This window comes from Trichechus manatus, unplaced genomic scaffold, assembly GCF_000243295.1.
Source record: "Trichechus manatus latirostris isolate Lorelei unplaced genomic scaffold, TriManLat1.0 scaffold00072, whole genome shotgun sequence".
Lineage (NCBI taxonomy): Eukaryota > Metazoa > Chordata > Mammalia > Sirenia > Trichechidae > Trichechus > Trichechus manatus.
In genome coordinates this window covers 13,043,222-13,063,737 of record NW_004444008.1, presented here as the reverse complement: position 1 = coordinate 13,063,737, position 20,516 = coordinate 13,043,222, and the positions used below count along the sequence as shown (strand labels likewise).

Here is a 20,516-nt window from a genome sequence, read left to right as displayed (position 1 = left end):
CTGTGGGACATAAAGTGATACTCGTGAGGAGTGTGCCTCTTAGCTCAAGTAGATACAAGAGACTAAATGGGCAGTTTCTGTCTGGAGGTGAGCTGGGAAGGCAGAGAAGGTTAGGAGCTGGTTGAATGGACATGGGGAATCTGGTGGAAAGGAGGAGTGTGCTGTCATAGGCTGTCATAGTATGGGGAGAGCAATTAGAGTCACATAACAGTGTATGTATAAATTTTTGTATGGGAACAAAGTAAAAAAAAGGAAAACTTGTATTGCCAAGTTTGTCCCCTGTAGTCTGCTCTGTTTACTCTAACCCATTTCAAACACACACGAGGAAAACAACTGTACCTACACTTCTCTATACTTCTTTTAATCCTCAAAATGAGGATTAACTTGGATTGACAGGAAAAGAGTCCTATCTAAACAGAACCTAAAAAAATAAACAAGATTTCTTCTGCTAACATGTGATTAAATTATAAGGCCGGGACTGATTCTCATTTCCGCATCGCTTGTAGTATCATCCACATTAGCAGTACCAATTTTAACACTGTATCTTCTCTCTGTTCTCTAACTGTGTGTTAGTGAGATGGCAACGATAGCTCGTCATCCGAGATTATGTGAGATCAGGGAGAATTCTATATTCTATGAATAGCTATTAATATTTTAAACACTGTCTACCCTTCAGGCACAGAGGTATTACATCACTGTTTAGACAATCGAGTTTGTCACTGATGGGAAGGTTTCTAGTGTTTTAGCATCCTGATAATTAAATAGAAATTGTAATCATATTAATGCAATTAACATGTACCAAAAAGTCGGCTTTTAAATTATTTCAAATATTTCTGATATTGTCTGCTCCAAAAATACCGACTTGATTAATTAATTTATCTCATAGAAAGAAATGTCTCTATGTAGGTCAGGATGAGATCATTTGAAAAATCTACTCTTTTGAGAACTTTTACACTGCCAAAAAAAATCTCATTTTTGAGCTGGAGTCGAATTATATGGTCATTTTGGTTCTCAGAATTCAAAGCATAAATGTCTGGAATCATGTACATGGGTTAATTCTCAGCTACTCTCAATAAATAATGTCATTTCTGCTTCGTTGAGACCATCACTGACTGCTCTAAATGACTTTCAATGTAGGGCCCAGCCTGCTCTCCCAGAGTGCACTTCAGCTCAATTCCAAACCTGAAGGGTCCTTCCAGTATCCGGCCAGCTACCATAGCAACCAGACCTTGGCCCTGGGTGAAGCGGCCCCAGCGCAGCTCCCCACTCGCAGCGCACAGGGCCGAGCTGCTGCCCAGAGCTTCAGCCAGGTATGTGCATGGGGACCATCCATGGGTACCAAGGGGACAGGTGGGGACGTGGATGTGGCACGCATGTGGGAACCCACTCCTACCTTTCTGTAGGTGTGTCTCGAAAGTTCTTCAAGATACCTTCAGTGCTGCAAATTAAGGAAATGAATAATTAACTATGATGATAGAGTAAAACTGAAATGTAAACCTGTTTTGTTTAGGAATAGCTGTGAGTTGCTTGCTCTGTGTATGTGCATGTATTCATGTGTAAATATGTGAATGTGTGTCTAGCTACTATATATCTTTGTCTATGTGTGATGTAAACATGATGTATTTTCTGAGTTTGTGAGTGCACCTGAAAAATATATGGAGTGTTTTTTTTCTCCTAAAAGCATGGAATTGTTTCTTTGGGTTAAATTTATAAATAACCTTAGCATAAGTACAGAATCAAGTATACAAAACTGTTCTGAAGATTTAGGAATACTTATACTTTGTCAACTCTGATTTTCAAATGTGCTCATAATTGTTTCTTTAAGGCATGCACTTATTCTTATATTATCACTGATACTATAAGATCTGATAGTATCTTAAAGTATCATCAGCTGCAGTTAAAGCCAACTATTGGTAGGAAGAAGTGCATACTAATCTGGGAATGATTTTTTTTTTTTTCAAGAAAGATGTCAAAGTTGTAATGTATATATATAGAGAGAGAAAGGTGTAAAGATAGATATAGATTGAGATGTTGTTTTTGTGTGTCATTGAGTTAATTTCAACTCATACTGTCCTCATGTAACAGAGTAAACTCCCTCCATAGACTTTTCTAGGCTGCAGTCTTTACAGGAGCAGATCACCAGGTCTTTTCTCCAGCAGAGCCACTGGGTGGGTTTGAACTGCTGAGTTTTTGTTTAGCAGCTGAGCTAAATGTATATACTCTCTCTCTGTATATATATATACATATATATATATATATATATATATATATATATATAGCTATATATATATATAGCCAGAATTTTGTTTTTATGATTTTGGAGTGCAAGCTATATTTGATCAACCCACCAGAGTCAACATAATGGAGAACCATTTTAAGTTATTTTAAACTTATCTTTGGATGCAAGAGACCCTTATGAACGATTTACGCTGATGCTTAGTTGTCTGTGCTTTTGCTCCTGCAATGGAGAACCCTCATCTTTCAGGCCGTCCCTTCACCTCATGAGCTCAGTTGCACCTCATATATGTTTGTCGGGCAGTCCCTCTGCCAGGAACCCTTCTCTGTCCACGCTACCCACCACCCAGCTCCTCTTAACTCCTGAGCCCACCTCTATCACTGGTTCTGCTCACACCATTTTATTGTTATTATTCATCCATGTGATTTTCTCCAACTAAACTGAAAGCTACTTGAGGGCAATGACCAGCCATTTTTCTCTTTGTATCAGCAGCACCTGACAGTCCACGCGGCCCCCAAGAAGTGGCTGCAGAAAGGCAAGAGGCAAGGAGAGTTAAGATGGGAGAGTGTAATCACCAGGAGATGTTCATTTTATGTAATATGGACATCATTCAAGCATAAGCTGGAAAGTCTCATTACATTTAAATTATTGACCCAGCAGTGTTTTTAGAATATGATTGCCTTGTGCAGCAGTGGTTTGTAATTTTTACCTTCCCTTGATGCTGAGCTGTGGGATCCATGGATAAAAGGGGGTGATAAATAAAACATCCCACTGAGAAGAGGCATCTGCCTTTCGCTGTGGCTCAGCGCAGGACCTCAGACCTCAGGACCTCGAGCAGTGCCACCCCATTTGAATGGAGCAATAAAGGTGTGCTATTCTCCCATTGGAATGGAGGAAATGGAGATGTGGTAGTGGGAAAGGGCCTCGGGAGTCTTGAGTCCAAGTCTCTGATTTTATGGAGGTGACACAGGGGATATGCCTGGATGGTTCTATTTCCTAGCTATAGGCTCTCTGCTCTTTAGAGAACATTGGTCTGTGCTATCTACCTTACAGGAATTTGAAAGGATACATGAGGGAATGTGTAAAAACAATTTTTAATTCATTGGAAAAAAGGTTGAGACACACACACACACACCAAACAGTCATTATTTCATTATGTGTGTTGTTGTTAGGTGCTGTTGAGTCCATTCCTATTCATAGCGACTCTATGAACAACAGAATAAAACACTTCCAGCTTCCTGGTCCTGTGCCATCCTCACAAACGTTGATATGTTTGAGCCCATTGTTGCAGCCACTTGTATTACTCCATCTGGTTGAGGGGCTTCCTCTTTTTTGCTGACCTTCTACCTCACCAAGCATGATGTCCTCCAGGGACTGGTCCTTCCTGATCACATGTCCAAAGTACGTGAGATGAAGTCTTGCCATCCTCGCTTCTAAGTAGCATTCTGGCTGTACTTCTTCCAAGACAGATTTGTTCATTCTTCTGACAGTCCATGGTATATTCATTACATATGCACATTATATAATGTTTGAAACACTGGGTGGTCCTTTTAGCATAGCAAATAGTATCAGATTTTTAAAATCTAATTTTATTTTATTAAAAGATGAAACAGAATCTATATGACTTCTCTTTCTAGGTATAGCCTGTTTTCCTCTCAAAAACATCCCGTTCTGGAGTGGAGCTATTTTTCTTGTTTCCGTCTATACTGACTCGCTGACCATGGTAAACTGCTCATGGGTAGAATACACTCTGGACTTCTTTGAAAGCAAACTGGTGTGTTACAGCCCTTCGTTTATCCTTAAATCTGGCCTACCTTCTAGATCTAAGGGGCCGCATTGTGAAATAAGGAATATTTTACACTGAAATTAGCCTATAAAATACATGAACTTAGCCTTCATCAGTTTCCTAGCACTTCTAAGATAGATAGCTAGTAAAATAACAAAGCTCTGCCTTCTGTTATTTCTATCTTGAACTCTTTTATTGCTCATGCTTGACCTTTTTTATAAACACCAAACCAAACCCATTGCCGTCAAGTCGATTCCGACTCATAACGACCCTACAGGACAGAGTAGATCTGCCCCAGAGGGTTTCCAAGGAGCAGCTGGTGGATTTGAACTGCCAGCCTTTTGGTTAGCAGCCAGACTCTTTAACCACTAAGCTTCCAGGGCTCTAACAAATACCAAAGACTCCTATAATTTGAGTGGAGTACAGTGAGTCAACTCAAAAAAAAAAAAAAAAAAAATCATTGTACCTATGGCTGACCATCATGGTAAATGGAAATATCCATATAAAATAAAAAATCAGTCAGCTTATCAGTGAACTCTGTGAGCATCTTGCAAGCCCCATTCACACTTAGATATGTAATCACTAGCTATTAAATCAAGGCTTTCTTATAAAATTAATAGCTACCACTTATCGAGCACCTAGAAGTAAACTCTATAAATACATCCTCTTATTTAAACCTCTCCAGAGGGTTGTGTTTTCATCTACATTTTAAAGATGAGAAGACGCAAACTTCTCTGGGCTTCAAGAGTTGTCGTGTACCATTTTAAGGCAGCACCAGTAAGAATGGGTACATGATCTTGACTGAATTGAAATCTAAGAGTTCCACGAGGAAGCGTTTTGTAGTTTTTCTGTTTATATATTGGCCATTCCAGTAAAATATGTCTACAGCTTGCATCTACTAAGAGGCCTGTAAACATGGAAAAGCAATATGGTGATTTGTCTACTTCCACGGACATTCTACACCGGTAGGAGTCAGTGATATTCTATCATCTGCTAATTGGCATGGAGTAAAATACAGAAGTTCAAAAAGACAGGACTGAACCTTACATTAAAAAGTCAAATCCACTTTAAAGTTTAATTAGAAAGTGTTACTAAGTTGTAAAATATGAAAGTTATGCAGTTGAAGTCATCAGATGTGTACTTTCAAGCCATCAATAAATGTGAATATTCAAGATTATACCTGAAGTTTGAGACAAAGGGTACTGGAATACTAATTTCCCTAGGACCTGAGTGGGCTGAAGAAAGCTGAATATTCAAACCAGTAATTCTTGAGTATTCAAAAAATGCCTTCAGTGCACTGGACTAACAGGATTGTGGGCATTGGTGAATATTTCAGTTCTTCATTATTTAAGCTCTGTGGCTGATATTGGTACCATGGTTTACTTTAGCTATGTGGTGCAGTAGGAAAGACATGTTTCATTGAACACCCTATACAAAGGGTTACCATGAGTTGGAATCGACTCAACAACAGCTCACAACAACATGGGACCTGTGACTTCAAATGTTAGAGAACTGTTTACCAAGCAAACCAGTATTTTTACTCTCAGTTTAGTGTTAGACCCTTGAAAGCGGGGAGACCACCTCCTATTCCAGTAACGTCTCCCTTGTCCAGTTCATCTTTGCAATACCTCTATGTGTGTGCTGTTTTTAGAGCCTGGGGTACAGTCTTTTCAGTAGTCTGAATGGTGTTAAATTTCATTCCTTCAAGGTTAGATGAATTTTTAGAATATCCTGTAGTCATAAAGTACCAACAGAGCTAGTAAAGTTCAAAGTATAGTTAACAGGTGCCAGGCCCCATTAATAAGGTCAATGATCTAGCAACACAAAACCAGTTCTTTGCCAAAAAAAAGAAGAAAGTGTAATTCTAAAGTAAGGCAAATGATTTTCTATCTGGCTCATAAATCATTTCTGAATGCAGTTTCACCGGAGTATTATAAACGCCAAGGATACTAATTTCAGTTGAAAAAAATCTTCTAGTTTATTCCACATAACAAACCTTTATTGTGTGATCATCACCAGGCTCTTTGCTCGGCCCTGGCAAAATGCACATAACCAGCATTGCCCGACCACATCAGTCTGAAAGTAAAAGGTATGGGTTATGAAATTGCCAAAAAATATTAGTTTTCTGACATTATCCCAACTAAAGTCCTTGAACCTGATCCTCCTAAGACTCAAAAATGAGTTCATGGGGGGTAGACTGACGGAGAGAGAGTGTAAGACCCTTCCCATCAGACCGCAGGCCTTCCCAGGAGGCGACAGGAGCAGATTTCAGTTATCCTTTTCCTCATCCCCATAGCATCACTCTGCTCAGCTGGGATGAAAGCCCTGTTCTCTGACAGAATGTGTAGACTCCACCTCCATCCCTCCCTTCATCCTCCAGGTCAACCCTCACCTTGGTGTTAACTCTTCAGGTGCCCCAGTCCTAACAGAGCTCCTTGTCCTCTGGGTTTCAGTTCCATCCACTGCCGTCTAGGTGATTCCGACTCATAGCGACCCCATTGGGTTTCCAAGGCTGTAAATCTTTCTGCCACTTCTTTGTCCCTTGGAGTCACTGGTGGTTTCGTACCACCAACCTTTAGGTTAGCAGTTGAGAGCATGAACCACTGCGCCACCAGGCTCCCCTCCATTTGTATACCTCTGGTTTATTCTTTATTGTATTCAAGACATTTATTGTGTGTCCCTTGTATGTCGGGAGATATTTTAGGTGATTAGGATATAGTAGTGGAAAAAAAAAGACAATGACCCTGTCCTCAAGGAGCTTATAGTCTATCGGCAAGGAGTGGGGACTCAGAAAATCAACACAATGAGTAAGTAAATTGCACAGTATGTGAGACGGCCGTGATTACTATGGGGAAGAATGGAATACAAAATAGGAAGATGGAGATCCAAAGTACAGGCTGGGGCATGGCAGGATTTAGAGCCTGCGGGGAAGGTGACATTGGGGCAAAGACTTGATGGAGAGGAATGAGCTGTGAGGCTCCCTGGGGGTCAGCAGCTGCAAAGGGCCACGGCTGGAGCAGCCCGGCATGTGGATGGGCGGCAAGGCCAGCAGGGTGGCTAGAACCGAGTGCAGAGAGAAGAAGTGGCAGGCGAGTGTTTGCAAGGTAATGGGTGACCAGGTGGGTCATTGTGAGGATCTTGTCTTTTCCTCAGAGGGAAATGCGGAGCCAGTGAACATTGAGCAGAGGAACAACATGATCTGACTTATGTGTTAAAAGCATCATTCTGTCATATCATGCATGATATCCTAATTAGTTGCCTATGAATCTGTTTCTTCCCATTACATTGCCCCACTATGAGAGTAAAAACCATGCAAAATTTATCTCCTTATCCCTAATAAGCGACCCTGGGGTCACCAAGTATTCTTCAGGTTCCTTGAAAACCAGCCCCATTCTTTACAATTAGGCTACAGAGAATTGTGGGTGGGTTAGAGAATAAAGAAGTTGGCTGTCCTCTAGGTTTTGTCTGTTGCCATTCACATATAATTTCTCATGGATTATGTGAAATGCTGAACATAAAAACTGTCTGTATAAACTAATTGCTCTAAAAATGTTGGTTTCTTCCCCATGTCAGGCTTAACATAGTCTCACCCAGCATTGCATCCCTTACAGAAACAAATATGCAAGAAATAGGAAAGTGTACATCTGTATATGGAGCACTGTCAAAAGTAGCACAGGATCCTAAAGATTTTTAAACCATTGTCATGTTCTCCAGCAGAACCGAAGCAAGCGAATATACAACCGCACTCAGAGAAATGGGCTGCTTGCTGCCGGAAGTTAAGAATCATATGATAGTTCTGTAAAATAAAACTGAACACTCGATAGTGTTGGATAGCCTAGAAAAGCAATCAGCTTTTCTCAAGGAAAATTTCCATTTCTTTTCAATCTGGACTATTTCGTTAATGTTGGACTAGCTTTGTGTTTTAAAAAGCGCTCATTTATGCTATATCATAATTACAAATACACCATCTGCTTACTTCGCCACAGAGCAGTGGGTTCGTTGTGTTGGGAGCACTGCTTATGGGTGCAGTCACCTGTGGGTGGATGTGAAGACAGGAGATGGGAGCCCTGGGGATGGAGTGGGTAGACTGCAGCAACCCACGTGGTGCAGATGAGGAACAAGTTTCCAATAAGCCATTGTTGCATTGATTATTATAACTGAAAGGCTTTGTGTTAGTTTCCTAAGGCAGCTGTAACAAAATACCACAAGGTGGTGTTGTTAGATGCCATCAGGTCAACTTTTGACTCATAGTGACCCCATGTGACAGAGTAGAACAGCCCCATATTCCTGGCAGAGTGCTTAAGCACTCAGCTGCTAATCCACCATTCACTCTGCAGGAGAAAGATGTGGCAGTCTGCTCCCGTAAATACGACAGCCTAGGGAAACCCTAGGGTTGTTCTACTCTGTCCTGTAGGGTCACTGTGAGTCAGAATCTATTTGACAGCACACAATAACAACAATCTTAACAGAAGCAGATTGCCAGGTCTTTTCTCCCGCAGAGGTGCTGGGTGGGTTCAAACCACCAACCTTTCAGTTAGCAGCCAAGCACTTAACCATTGTGCCACCAAGGTGGGTGGCTCTAAAGAACAGAAATTTATTTTCTCACAGTTCTGGAGGCTGAAAGTCCAAATTCAGAGGTTCAGCAGGACCACAGTCTCTCTCCCTGTCAGCTCTAGGGGAAGATCCCTCTTTGGCGCCTCCAGTGTCTGGTAGCCCTGGGCGTTTCTTGGCGTGCCTTGGCTTGTAGCTGCATCTTCATGTGGTGTCTGCTTTCTTCCTTGTGTCTGACTCTGTTTATCTATGCGGGGGGACACAATTCAGTCCATTAACAGGATTACAGAGACAACTAGTGAGACATGACTCTGGTTTGCTTTAATTACAAAAGAAGTTGTCGTTAGAGAAAAGTCACAAACTTGGAAGATACAACATTGCAGTGATATTTTTAGTGTAGAAGGTATACATTATGCAGCAGAGTAGAAATCATGCTCTTTTACATATATTCTTGGACATATATTGGTTGGGAAACTGCAATACATTTGTTTTAAAAATAGGCTTAAGATTACTGCTTATTTTTAGTCCCTGTTTATTGCTTTAGGAGCCCTGGTGGTACAGTGGTTAAACACTCAGCTGCTAATCAAAATATCCACAGTTCGAACCCACCAGCAGCTCCTGGGGAGAAAGATGTGGCAGTCTGCTTCCATAAAAATTTACAGCCTTGGAAGCCCTAAGAGGCAGTTCTACTCTGTCCTGTAGGGTTGCTATGAGTTGGAATTGAGTCGATAGCAACAGGTTTTTGTTCGTTTGTTTTTTGTAGTATTCAATGCTTTACAAGAAGCTCTGGTGGTGTAGTGGTTAAGTACTCGGCTGCTAACTGAAAGGTTGACGGTTCGAACTCACCAGCCGCTTCACAGGAGAAATATGTGGCAGTCTGCTTCTGTAAAGATTAAAGCCTTGGAAACCACGTGGACAGTTCCACTCTGTCCTTCCTACAAGGTCTCTATGAGTCGGAACTGACTCGACCGGGTTTGGTTTTTTGGGTTTTGGTTTTTTTAATTTATTGCTGTGCTTTAAAATCTTCTCCCTTCCTTGTTCCTTTCCAGGTTAAGGATATGTTATCTGGCTTCAATAATTGAAATATTTCTCATTGCAGGGAGAATGTGCTCGTGGTTTACTGTAGTTTTTCCTTTTTGAGCAAATATTGGATTATTAAAGTTACAGTACATTTTGAATCTCTTGATGAAATGTAAGTTTTATGTAGTAAATTTTTGGCAATGCTTTTGTAGTTTTTAAGAAAAGTTGCCATCAAGAAATGCCTCCTCTATGTGTTCCTTAAGATACATTTGTATAAAACGCTTGTCATTGTTTTATATCTTTCGTATCTATTTTTCTTTCCACCAATAGACTAGAGAAATGGCCCTATGAAATACTTATCAGACTATTTATCAATGATGACCTTAACCATACATTTTATTAAAAGGAAGCCAAAAGGAAGGAAAAGCTAGTAACCAAGGATGCAATATTCTATCCCACCATTTGTACTAGTGGCTTAGAGACCTGGGGATCTGCTGTAACCTTCTAACCTTCTAGGTAAAGAGGCAGGCACAGCAGGATTTGCAAGATTCATTCATTCTGATCTGTCTATCTATCTGTCTGTCTGCATGTCTACCTACCTACCTCTGCCTCTCCGCCGTGTCCTTTAATGTTGGGACCTCAGGCAAAGAGAAGGAAGTAGCAGTGGTCTCCATTATTATCCCAGGGTTATATAGTTGCTCTTATAGTCTTTGTAATAAGGAAAGGAATTCCTTTTCCGTGCCTTAGTTTTTCAATTATGTGAGTTTAATTTGCCCTGGCTACCACTTTTTGATGTTAATGAGGAAGTCATCACCTGGTAAACCAGCTCTTCTTTCCTCACCAACATTAACTACTCCAGTGGTGATAACTTCAGGGTCGGTGCGTGAGCTGTGAATAGACGTTGTCTCTTTGTGTTGTTGTTGTTATTCCAACTCATAGCGACCCTGTGTACAACAGAATGAAAGACTGCCCAGTCCCGTGCCATCCTCACAATTGTTGCTGTGTTTGAGCCCATTGTTGCAGCCACTGTGTCAATCCATCTCCTTGAGGGTCTTCCTCTTTTTTGCTGACCTTCTACTTGACTTTTTGTTACAAGTTAGTATTTACCAAAGCCAGTACTCCTCAATAGACTCAACAAACAAGGCTCTTCATTTCTCTCTCTCTTTTTTTTTTTTTCCTGGAGGGTGAAGTATTTTCAAAATCAAACCTTTCTCACAGTGCCAGAATTTCCTACTGCAAAGACAGGAAACAATCCACAAGACTGCCTTTACTTCTCACACCAAGTGAAGTTCAGGGGTCCCCAAGTCCACCCTCAATTTCAATTTTGTGGAAGGACCCACAAAACTCAATGAATGCTGGTATACTCATGGTTATGTTTTTTTACAGTGAAGGATATTAGCCAAGGGAAGAGGGCACTATATGGCAGAGTCCAGGATATTTACAAATGTAACCTCTTCCTGTACAACCAGGTTGTTGTTGATGTTAGGTGCTGTCAAGTTGGTTACGACTTACGGCGATCCTGTGTACAACAGAACGAAACACTGCCCGGTCTTGCGGCATCCTCACAATCGTTATGTTGAGCTCAGTGTTGCAGCCACTGTGTCAATCCATCTCATCTAGGGTCTTTCTTTTTTCGCTGATCAAGCACGATGTGCTTCTCCAGGGTCTGGTCCCTCCTGATAACATGTCCAAAGTATGCGAGAGGAAGTCTCACTATCCTACCTTCCAAGAAGCACTCTAGCTATATTTCTTCCAAGACAGACTTGTTCATTCTTCTGGCAGTCCCTGGTATATTCAGTATTCTTCGCCAACACCATAACTCAAAAGCATCAATTCTTCCTCAGTCTTCCTTATTCATTGTCCAGCTTTTGCACGCATATGAGGCAGTTGAAAATACCATGGCTTGGATTAGGCACTCCTTAGTCTTCAAAGTGACATCTTTGCTTTTCAACACTTTAAAGAGATGTTTTGCAGATTTGCCCAATGTAATTGTGGAGCCAAGGACAGCATCAATTCCTTCAGGCAATGATATGTGATAATACCCACAGAATATTGCCAGCCAGGGACGCGCACCCAAGCTTTGGTGTCGAGTCTTCATTGGGGCTTCATCACATAGACATGTTTACTTCCCATGTGACTGACCTCTGTCTCCAGCCCCTCTAGAGGTCAGGCTGATACCACGTGACACAAAGTCCCACCAGGAGTCACAGTGTTAGACTATCCGGCATGGCCCAGGCCCCCAGGTGAGCAAAGGCCCTTTTCATGAGGAAGGACATTCCAAGGGCTTGGATATCACCTCCCAGGAGCCAAGGGCAAAAGCTGGTCCTCTCTTTGGGCAAGGTTAAGTTCCTTACTCCACAACTACCTTTGAAGTTATTTTAAAGAGTGACATTCCTTCTGAAAACGGTTTCTAAAAAGAAGTTGTCAAAATTTTGTGAGCAGTGATAGTTTTGTTCAAACAAATTTATTAAATCCCAGGGGGCATGTTCTAGGAGATAACACATAATTGGATAGGTGAATTCTTTTTAATTGCATTGTATTATAGGAAAACTTCATACAATACGTAAATAAGGCTGTTTGCATTTTGTAGTTAATGATTTCTTCTTGTTTCAAAGTAGCGAAAGTAAATGGCCTTGTCCTTATGCTTGTGCAGACCTTAAGCCATATAGAAACTTAGCCTAGGGAAGTTCAACACATTTTCAAAAGTTTTCATCCACAGCACATAGCTGATATTACTAAACTGTGTTACCAGAGTATATTTAGAACTGTACTTGTTCAAAGATAGCGTCTGTCCTTATCTTAGTCTAGGTTCTCTAGAGGAGCAGAACCAGTGTTTATAGACATATATATAGAAAAATGTACGTCAAGGAAATGGCTCACACAATTGTGGAGTCCCACATCCAGAGGCCAGGCAGCAGGCTGAAGGCATCTGACAGGCTGACAGCTCCTGCCGGTTCCCATAGTTGCAGGGGTGACAAATCCAAAATTGGCAGGTGAGGCAGCAGGCTTCAGGCTTCTCATGTCCCAAGAACCAGGTCAAGCAACAAGAAAAGTACAGGTAAGAAAGAGGGCAAGCTTTGCCAGAACATTTGTTTATATAATAGGTACAGGCTACACCCCCAAGGAAACGCCTCTTCCAGCGGATTGGCTGCTCCCATCAGATGACACAGTGGGACGTGATTACACAGTGTCTGCCAAACCACGGAGAATCATAACCTAGCCAAGTTGACACGTAACATTAACCATCGCAGTCTTACTTCGCTAGTGTTGCTGTAACACAAATACCACAAGTGGGTGGCTTTAAAGAACAGAAACTTATTTCCTCACAGTTCTCGCGGCTGAAAGTCCAAATAAGGGCCTCAGCCATGTTGATTCCCAGCTTATTGGTAGCCCTGGATGTTCCTTGGGTCCTTGGTTCTTGGCCATCCTCACATGGTATCTGTCTCCCCCAGTCTGTACCCTCATCTGTGTCTAATCTCTTTTTGTAAGTCCGAAGTGAGTCGTTTAGGACACACCCTACATTGGTATGGCCTCTTTAACATAACAAAGAAAACCCTATTTCCAATCAGGATTACATCCATAAGAATAGGGGTTAGGATTCCACCACATATTTCAGGGGGACACAGTTCAATCCATCTTAAAGTCGTGCCCAATTTTTCAGTAACAAAACTCATTCTGGGTTTCTTAACTCATTGAAAGAATATTCTTCAATCATTGCTTCTATTTTCCTATCACCCAGCCACCACTTAAATTTTCCTGGCATTGAGGCAGTGCCCCCAAACACCAGCCACAACTCCTTGTCACCAAGTCTGATGGTCATGTTCATGTGCTTTGACTCCTGTGTGGACCCGACCCTGGTGGCTTTGCCTTCCTCTGACACTGTTCTCTCCACCTCAGCCTCTTGTGACACTGTGTTCGCCTGGGACCTCTGTTACCAACAGTGACCTTAGTCACCATCAGTCAGTGTTGTCTGCAGAGAGGGAGGCATCAGTCATTACAAGGTGTGCCAGTCTGATTGCAACCTCAGGGAAGTGAAAAGCAATGAGTCCAGTAGGGGGGTGAGCAGACCGCTGATCGCGAGTCATTAAGCTCGCCCCTGAGAAGCCAAGGAACCAGGACTGTAGCTCCACATTCCTAACCTCCTCGGCCTGGCTGCCCAGCATCCTGGGCAGATGCTTCTCTCGTCCCGGAGTTAGGGCTGCGATTCCGGGGGAGTTGGCAGGTCTCTGTGCATCCTCAAAAGGACTGCCTGTAAATCACAGACCAGCTTATAAAGTGTGGTTTTGGTTAGTGACACTGCTTTCCTCATGATCTGAAGTCCAGATTCCTGAAAGGGTGCAGGTTGTGAAGTCTCTTGTGAACTGGCTATAAGCTTTTTTTTTTTTTTTGCATTGCCAAATCCCGAAAGAATGAAGGCTAAATAAGTTTCCAAGTCACAAGAATTTTTTCCCTGTACCTCCCTTCTGCTGCCCCGACTCTGTTTATAGAAAATACAACGTGAAGGTATCAAGAAACAACCAGGCTTGGTATTGAGGTCGATGCTTCGTTCCAGTTCAAGAGCACCATGTTATCAGAGTCTAAATACAACACGGGGGCAGCGTCTGACCTCCTCTAACTTCACAAGGGGGAAGGAGACTCAAGATCAACGGCTGAAAGCTGATTTCTATGAGGCAGGGGTCAGACATGCCTCCTCTCTCTGCCATCCTTACCAGTTCTTACACCAACTGTCCCTCCCTTTCCAATATTCTTTCTACTACACTGAAAAATATGTCTTTCTCTGAAACAGTTCTATAAAGTGGGTAAAAACGCACTGCAGTATTAAACAGGAGGCCTCAGTGTACCACACAACACACACATACACACAAATATAAAATTTACAACTACGTTATATCCTAAATCTGACCCACCTAAAACTTACATGTAGGCAATAATATAGATGAAATATTTAATTCATAAGAGCTTCTATGAGTTGTATATATTGTTCATACATCATTTAAAAAAATACCTTTTTTTAAACTTGTGGTATAATGTATACGAATTGTCTATAGGAATTTGAAGTCATGTTCGTTTTTCTCTTGAAGAATTTATCGTAATGGGAAGCAAGAAAGGAATTACATTTAATGGACACCAACCTCTGCCTCACAGAAGCTATTAGAGTGTCTACTCGATGGGGTGCTTATCTGTGAAAAATCTGATTCCTTGTCATTTTCCCATAGATGGGTCCCCCTTTTGAAGGTGTAAGAGAGACAAATGAAGTACCCTTGTGGGTCGAGAAAGGATCCCTGGTGGCACAACGGTTAAGCACTTGGCTGCTAAGCCAAAGAAAGGTTGGCAATTCGAACCCACCAGAAGCTCCTCAGGAGAAAAAACCTGGCAATATGCTCCCTTAAAGATTATAGCCTAGGAAACCCTATGGGCAGTTCTACTCTGTCCTATAGGGTGGCTATGAGTCGGAATCAACTCAGAGGCACCCAGTGACCACAGCATGGGTTGAAACTGATTAAACAGCTGAGAATAAAGACGTCAATAGGGATTATCCCTTTTAATAGCCCATATTATGTGATTATTGAGGCCCAGTCTGCCGCCAATACCTCTGAACATTTTATCATTATTTTTCTTTTAAGGATCTCATCATCAGTAACAAATATTTCAGTTTTCATGTCTTGTACTCACACATTTCCAAATATCCCTGGGGGGTAAGGGGTATAATAGAATTTTATTTGAATTATAACTTTATGGATTTTTTTAATAGACTTACAATTTCATAGTACTAATGCACTTTTAAGGTGGAATTGAGTATGACAGTAAAGTAGATGAAATTCTGTACACCTTGAAGTGTGCTCATGTTATATCTAGTCCAATGAGCTAGGTAGTTATAAACCATCCTATTAATTGCTCAGCAAGCTTGCAGGGCAGCCTTTTCTGTCCTTAACTGACTAAGAGTTGCCAAGTGAAATTACATAATGGGGAAAAAAAACATAAGCACAAGAGTGGAAACGAGTTCCCAAAACATCTCTGCCTTTGTCCAATTGATGCTACACAACAGATTTCTCTGTTTAGCCATAGACTCTTCCTTATGCTTTTATTACTGTCTAGGTCATTGGAGGAAACGCTGGTGGCATAGTGGTTAAAAGCTACAGCTGCTAACTAAGAAGGTCGGCAGTTCGAATCCACCAGGCACTCCTTGGAAACTCTCTGGGGCAGTTCTGTTCTGTCCTATAGGGTTGCTATGAGTCATTGGAATGGAGCCAGGTGGCGCAGTGGTTAAGCACTAGGCTACTAACCGAAAGGTCGGTTCTTCAAACCCACTGTCTGCTCTGTTGAGAGAAAGATGTGGAAGTCTGCTTCCATAAAGATTATAGACTTGGAAACCCTATGGGGCAGTTCTACTCCATCCTCTAGGGTTGCTATGAGTCAGAATTAATTTGATGGCAATGTGTTTTGTTTTTGTTTTGTTTTTTTGGTTAAGCCATTGGAATGGACTTTAGCACCCCTGGATTATAAAAAGTACAGAGGGTTTATACAACTGTGATGTCCAGTATGGTAGCCACTGGCCCACATGTGGCTATTTAAATTTAAATTAGTTAAAATTAAATACAAATGAAAGCTCAGTTCCTCACTTCCACTAGCTACGTTTCAAGTGCACAGTGGCTGTGGGCTACCATAATGGACAGTGCATCTCTAGAAGAGTTGCAGCTTTGCAGAAAGCTCTGCCGGACAGTGCTGCTCTGTAGATACTGCACCAGTACACCTGGTGCTCTCAGAAAGCTTCTTGATTGTTGCTAGCTTTTTAAACAAATGGATTCAGAAGCTTTTGCAGGAGATGCATTTCGGTACATTGTGGCCAATAACATTATTATAAAGGGTATATAACATTTTATTGTTCGTTTTTTCTTTTTTCATGTAAAAATTTATTTTCTGTTTTTAAAATCTTTTGGCAACATTTCGCTAAGATCCTAGAATATTTAAAAGATTTTTGAATTGGCTGCTCTAGCCTGCCCAAATGTCTGGATGTAGCGTGACAATTCTCAAAACTTCTGCAGATCTGGGGGCCCTTTAAGGAACCTTAAAGAGCCCTGGTGGCATAGTCCTTAAGCACTTGGCCGCTAGCTGCTAGATCAGCGAATCGAACTCACCAGCTACTCTGTTGAGAGAAAGACGAGGAAGTCTGCTTCCATAAAGATTACAGCCTTGGAAACCCTATGGGGCAGTTCTGCTCTGTCTTGGTTTTCTAGTCCTAAGGGATCTATATGAGTGGGAATGGACTCAATGGCAACGAGTTTGGTTTGGTTTGGTTTTAAGGAACGTTTTTAGGCAATAATAGTAACAGAGTTAGCACTACTGAGATGAGAAGCTTCAACAGGGAAAGAAAAAAGTTTGTAAAATTTATTCAAAAAATTTCTATGATGCTAATATTGAAATATTAGAATTAATACTGATACAGTGGTGTTTTAGTATATTGGTATACTTTATTTAGTATTTATTTTATTGAAAAAATGGTGCTGTTTGGTAATAGGAAACCCTGGTGGTGTAGTGGTTTAAGAGTTTGGCTGTTAACAGAAAGGTCAGCAGTTCGAATCCACCAGGTGCTCCTTGGAAACCCTATGGGGGCAGTTCTGCTCTATCCTGTAGAGTTGCTATGAGTCGAAACCGACTCAACAGCAAAAGGTTTGGTTTTTGTTTGGTTTTCATTTGGTAATAACATCATTAATGTACTACAGGGTAATTATTGTTATATATCCAAGGTACGACAAAAAGTTATTTGTTTTGATGTAGGCAGGGGGCTCTCCTTTCCCTGTGGGACACTTCTCCCCCTCATGCTCCCATTGGAAGGGTTGTCAGGAAGTCCTGTCACAGATCTGTCAGTCACTTGGCAGCTGCTTCTGCACATCTGAATGTTACTCAGGCCCCAGTTGATATGGCACCCCAGTTGACATGTTGCCCCAGTTAACATGGCACCCCAGTTGACATGGTACACCAGTTGACATGGTGCCCCAGTTAACATGACACCCCAGTTAACATGGCACCCCAGTTAAGCTTCAGAAGAAAAGGAAAGGAAGATGTTCGCTCCCTGCAGCTGAGCAGGAGTTCTCAGACCAGCAGCTTGTTACAATGCAGACTCCCAGGCCCACTCCAGACCACCTGAGTCAGAACCTCTTCTAGAGCACAGCTTCTCTAGATTCTATCTTTATGGAGCCCTGTCATCACCTGGAAGGTCCCTGCGTGGTGCATACAGTTTTGCACTTGACTGCTAACCTAAAAAGGAGCCTGTGTGGCACCGGCAGTCTGCAACTGGCTGCTAACCCAAAGATTGGCAGTTCAAACCCACCCAACAGCTCCAGGGAAGAAAAGGCCTGGTGATCTGCTTCCATAAAGATTACAGCCACGAAAATCCTCTGGAGTTCTACTGTGTGACACATGGGGCCACCATGAGTTGGAATTTACTCAGTGGCAAAGTTTTTTTGTTGTTGTTGTTAATACCTAGAACTCCTTTGCAGTTGCTGTTGAGTTAATTACGACTCATAGCAAACCCATGTGTTACAGAGTATAATTGTTCTATAGGGTATCCTTGGCTGTAATCTTTATGGAAGCAGATCTCCAGGACAAGATTCCCTACCCCCTTCTCCTCCCCACCTGCGTTTCTGATTCAGTAAAGGTGGAGTGATGTTGGTGCTGACTCTGATACGGAAGCTTCAAGCTGAAGCTGGAACGGAACAGGGACCACACTTTGAAAACCACAGCTCTAGGGACAACCGGTTCTCAAATCTGGCTGCATGTTGGAATCACCTAGTGAGCTTCCAAAAAGCCTGCTCTCGGGTCCCACCTGTCAAGACTCTGAATTAAAGTGGCTAGGGTATGACCGGTATATTAAGATTTTTCAAAGCTCCCCTGGCAATTATAATATGCAGCCAAGTTTGAGAACCTCAACCTATACATTTCCATGCTCAGAAATTCTACTAGGAGAAAAGCAAGCTGAAATCTAAGAAGTCCCCCATTGATTGGATGGTTCTGGAATATCTGTCTGGGGTACAAGGTGAGTGCAGCAGGTCCTCAGAGTTTTTCCACTGTCCTTCATTGTCAAAAACCTTCATTGTCAAAGTCTGGGACCAGCTTTATTAACCAATCATTCATTCATTCCGCAGATATCTGGGAATTTTCTGCTGTGAAGCTACAGCATACACTTTAGGCCTTGTTCTAGTTGCTGGGGACACATCATTGAAGAAGAGAGAGGTTGCAATCTACCCTCATGGTGAACTCAAAACATTTACTGTCTGGGTCTTGTTGTTAGTTGCTGTCAAGTCAGTTCCAGCTCATGGCAACCCCATGTGTGCAGAGGAGAACTGTGCTCCATAGGGTTTTCAAGGTTGTGACTTTTCAGAAGCCGATCCCCAGGCCTGTCTTCCAAGGTGCCTCTGGGTGGTTTCGAATCACCAACCTTTTGGCTAGGGTCAACTGCTTAACTGTTTGAGCCACCCAGGGACTCCTTTTCTGGGTCTAGTTAATATATATGTGTGTGTGTATCTCATTTATCCCATCTCTATCATATGTAAATACATACATACATACACACACATAAGACACAGAGAATGCCTTTCAACCACGTGCTTATCCCTCTCAACCCAGGCTGCCATCGCTAGAGCGTTTTAAGTTGATTAGTTAACTTCCACAGATCTTCACATAAACCCAGCATCCCAGATAAAAATTGCAACGCTGTGTATGTGCAGATGAAAGTGGCCCATCTATTATTTGCCAATGGCCTTTCCAAAATGGGTGGAGAGGCTAATTGAAACTTTAATGGAGAGCATCTGTTCCTTGTTTCTCTCTCCCTCTTCCCCAGGAACCCTACTCCTAGTTTCAAAACCTTCCTTCCCAGCTCCTGTCTCCCTTTTGGTCCAATCAGACCCCCACCAGCCCTTTCTCAAACCTTTCTGCCCTACCAGGAAAGCCTGGAAGATCTGAGACCTCCTATCCTGAAGTGGTTGACAATGTAGTGTTTTCATTCATATGCAAATTCGTCTCTGGACAAGATTCAAGGAAAGTGCTTTCCCCTCCAACCTTCTCTCCAGCTCCACTCTGGCCCTGTTGTCTTTCGTGTTCTTCTAAATAGATGAGAGGCAACTGGCTTTCAGTTGGAAGACACAGCTGCAGGGGGCTCTTAAAAGCCAGTTAGAGAGAGAGAGATGGAACAATTTGGAGCTGAGTTTTAAAATCCAGAAAAGGGCGGCTTTTCTGCTGGCTTTTCTTTTCATGATTGCTGATTCCTCTAGATTTTTTTTTTAAATACTGATAGACCAAGAGTATTTATTGTGACTTGTTTTTCGCCCCTTTTAACTTGTCTTTTCCACAAAGAAGAATCATGGCAGTAATAGGAGCGGCATAAACTCTAAGAAGTGTGTTTGTTCTTGGAGGTGGAAAATGTATCAGACGAAATGACCATTTTGTTTTTGGAGGGGATTGAATGCTTGAATTTCTCTTGAAAACTAACAGTGATTCCATCTAGGTAGATCACGATTGTCCTGTTGGATGGCCTTATAAAATGTTTATGTGCCTAATGCAGATCCCTCTATTATCCCAGAAGCATCCTAGAAATGAATTAAATACGTGTGTCAGTTGTCAGACGTGATTTCCATTCTCTCTCCAGCCAGCCTGTTTAAAGCGATTAGGAGGCGTTTGCATCTCAGTACCACGCGCCCTGGTGCTCTTTAGAGCGCGTGGGCTCCTGAGCTGGCCAAGCGGACGGGCCGTGCGCGGGCGGGGGGGGCTCCCGATCGCTTGTCCCTGGCTAAGAGCGCTTCTCTCCTCTCTCGGGCACAGGGCACGATAAGCCGCGCGGCGCACCTGGCCGGGCCTGAGCCCGCGCCGCCGCCGCCACCGCGGGAGCCTTTCGCGCCCAGCCTGGGCAGCGCCTTCCACCTGCCCGAC

At 42.3% G+C, this 20,516-nt stretch overlaps 1 protein-coding gene across 2 annotated transcripts in view; it reads left to right on the top strand.

The window, feature by feature from the left end:
* CTNND2 (catenin delta 2) overlaps window positions 1-20,516 on the top strand; it is a 993,502-nt gene that overhangs the window by 423,402 nt on the left and 549,584 nt on the right. Inside the window, exon 5 of one of the 2 annotated variants that reach the window (XM_004380288.2) lies at window positions 1,138-1,310. The exons of the other annotated variant lie outside the window; for it this stretch is intronic. The gene's annotated coding sequence lies outside the window, so the exon portion shown is untranslated. The remainder of the gene's footprint in view (window positions 1-1,137; window positions 1,311-20,516) is intronic. 2 annotated transcript variants of the gene reach the window in all.